This window comes from Macaca fascicularis, chromosome 3 (genome assembly GCF_037993035.2).
Source record: "Macaca fascicularis isolate 582-1 chromosome 3, T2T-MFA8v1.1".
NCBI classification, from domain to species: Eukaryota; Metazoa; Chordata; class Mammalia; order Primates; family Cercopithecidae; genus Macaca; species Macaca fascicularis.
Window position 1 is genome coordinate 47,014,946 of NC_088377.1, and position 2,590 is coordinate 47,017,535.

Below are 2,590 nucleotides of genomic sequence, written 5' to 3' on the forward strand. Positions count from 1 at the left end.
TGTTTGAGATCACTGTTAGCAAGGACTTGAGAAGTGCACAAGACATAGTGCAACAAGAGCAGGAGGAAGGGCTTGAGGTCTCCTTGAGTTCCTCATGTGGATGGGTGGGGCCATGGCAGAGAAGCACTAGTAGATGAATGTCTGTAAGATCCCATATTGGGGATTTTCCTGTCCTGGGGGCCAACACCTCCATTTCTCTCTCTCTCTTTTTTTTGTTATTTAGTTTTTATTTCACAATTGTAAACTTAACTCTGTAATCCAGCTAGGCATGGAAGGGAACAAGGAAAACATGGAACCCAAAGGGAACGGCAGCAAGACCACAAAGATTCTAGGATACCTCGAGCAAATGGGGTGGAGGGGTGCTCTCTTGAGCTACAGAAGGAATGGTCTGGTGGTGAAGATAAAACACAAGTCAAACTTATTAGAGTTTTCCACAGTCAGCAATGGTGATCTTCTTGCTGGTCTTGCCATTCCTGGACCCAAAGCGCTCCATGGCCTCCACAATCTTCATGCCTTCTTTCACCTTGCCGAAGACCACATGCTTGCCGTCCAACCACTCAGTCTGGGCAGTGCAGATGAAAAACTGTGAACCATTTGTATTGAGTCCAACATTTGCCATGGACAAGATGCCAGGACCTGTATGCTTTAGGATGAAGTTCTCATCTTCAAATTTCTCCCTGTAGATGGACTTGCCACCAGTGTCATTAAGGCGTGTGAAGTCACTGCCCTGACACATAAACCCTGCAATAATGCTGTGAAAGCAGGAACCCTTATAACCAAATCCTTTCTCTCCAGTGCTCAGAGCATGAAAGTTTTCTGCTGTCTTTGGAAACTTGTCTGCAAACAGCTTGAAGGAGACGTGGCCCAAGGCCTCGCCATTAACAGCAATGTTGAAGAACACGGTGGGGTTGACCGTGGCTGATAGTACAGAGCTCCTGGTGGTGGTGGTGTCTGCAAAGCCTCTCTCTCTCTTTCTTAAGAGATAGGGTCTCACTCTGTCACCCAGGCTGGAGTTCAGTGGCACAATCGTAGCTCATTGCAGCAGCCTCGAACTCCTGGCCTCAAGCAATCCTCCTGCCTCAACCTCCTGAGTAGCTGGGACTAGAGCTGTGTGCCTCCATGCTTGGTTAATTTATTATTATTATTATTTTGTAGAAATGGGATCTGGCTTTGTTGCCCAGACTGTTCTCAAACTCCTGGTCTCAAGCAAGGATCCTCCCACCTGGGTCTCCCAAAGTGTTGGGATTACAGGCATGAGCCACCGTGTCTAGCCAATGCCTCTATTTCTGAGGTGAACAGTCTCACCGCCCAGAGGAGCATCTGGCTGGCCTTCATTTGTTAAAGAGAATCTCAGCAGAAGGGGAACCACCCATTGGAAGTGGTTAAGCTAAGTCTGGAGGCCCACCCATTCGTAGTGGTTGAGCTAAGTCTGGACATTCAGTCATGGTGGGCCAGGGGCTTGTTAGAACTCCTTGGAAGCAAGAATGGCTGAGTAAACCAGGATTTTGTTGCAAAATGGAGTTGGTCCTGGATTCTCACTTTTAGAGTCACCAGTTGGGGGACCCTTCCAGCAGCCCCCAGGATCAATGACTGAAATGGAGTGGGCAGGCCTGGGGAGCTGGGAATGATGCAGGTGTATCCGAGTTCTGAAGGCAACCTCTACAAGCCAGTGCCAGTGGGTGGAGGCAGACAGACATCCTTCCAGAGCCTGTTGGGGCTAGAGGGAGTCACCATGTCCCCAGAATGCTACCAGGGTAGAAGGGGCATCAGAAGAAGCATCACTGGATGGCCTGTTCTCCCATCCTCTGGCGTTTCACAAACTCACCATGAATGGGACAGATTTCACGACCACTCAGGGGCTTTTCAGAAATCTGGGAGTGGGGATGACCCTGTACCTTTTTCAGGTCTGGAAGCAAGAAATATCCCATGGCTGACAGCTCCCACCAGGGAAAGGACAGCTGTATGCAGCATCTCCCTTCTTACCCGGGCACAGACACCGGGTGCTGGAGAAGGAGTGTTGACACCAAGGGACTGGCTACTGAGATTCCAAACTCCCCACCTTCTGGGAAGAAATGCGTATAATGGATACATGTATGTTTGAAAATGTGCACATAATGGGTACATATGTGTTTGAATGTATGCGTTGTGTGTATGTGTGTGTACATTTGTGTGAGTCTGTGTGAGTGCATGAGCGAAAGTGTGTGATATATGAAGCCAGCCCGATGGGGTTTGGTGGCATTGCTAGAAGCCCCTGAGAGGAAGGGAAAATGTGCCTGTTTGTGTGCGTGTCTGTGTGTCAGTAGGGTATGTGTGTCTATGTCAGTGTAAGGATACATAACTGTGAGTGTGTGTCTTAGTCCAAGGAGGCTGCTATAATGGAATGCACACATTCAAACCACACATAATCTATCTGGCGGTTCTCATGCACCAGTCCTTGCAATGAACAGCATATATGTTTGAATATGTGCACATAATGGGTACATGCATGTTTGATTTCATGCATATAATGGATACATGTATGTTTGAATATGTGCACATAATGGGCACACATATGTTTGAATGTGTGCATTGTGTATGTGTGTGTGCATTT

The 2,590-nt window shown here is 48.0% G+C and overlaps 1 pseudogene; it reads right to left on the minus strand.

Annotated features, from left to right (window-relative positions):
- Positions 1-320: 320 nt before the first annotated feature.
- On the minus strand, positions 321-1,928 carry LOC141409982 (peptidyl-prolyl cis-trans isomerase A pseudogene; annotated as a pseudogene).
- Between the last annotated feature and the right edge of the window lie 662 nt (positions 1,929-2,590).